We start from the raw sequence: 412 nt of genomic DNA on the forward strand, positions 1-412 counted from the left end.
GCTCCAGCCCTCACTGAAGTCCAGGAGCACAGGACCAGGCCTGGACTCCCTCTTCCCCGTTGAGGGACAGAGTCTGAACACGGCCACGATCACTGATGCACAAGGGGATTGTGGCTGTGAGGCACGGGCTGCAGGCAGCCAGCGTGTGGATCCCCACGGGAGAGCAACACATGCAAGCTTCAGAAACTTCTGTCGCTTAATCCACGCGTGGCCTCTGGAGTGAACTTGAGCATTTACACCACAGGCATCCCTGGAGCCGTGCCCATGCCCACTGCGCTGCTGTGCTGAGCGCCCCAGTGTCTTTACCGGCCCCAGGCAGAGGCTGCCATGCACCCACAGTCACCAGAAAAGAGAAGAGTTTGCTATGGTGTCACTGGCGTTTCCTGGTGACGACAGCTTTCTAAGCAGACCC

This window comes from Crocodylus porosus, unplaced genomic scaffold (assembly GCF_001723895.1).
Source record: "Crocodylus porosus isolate Cpor-Errol unplaced genomic scaffold, CroPor_comp1, whole genome shotgun sequence".
Classification (NCBI taxonomy): Eukaryota; Metazoa; Chordata; order Crocodylia; family Crocodylidae; genus Crocodylus; species Crocodylus porosus.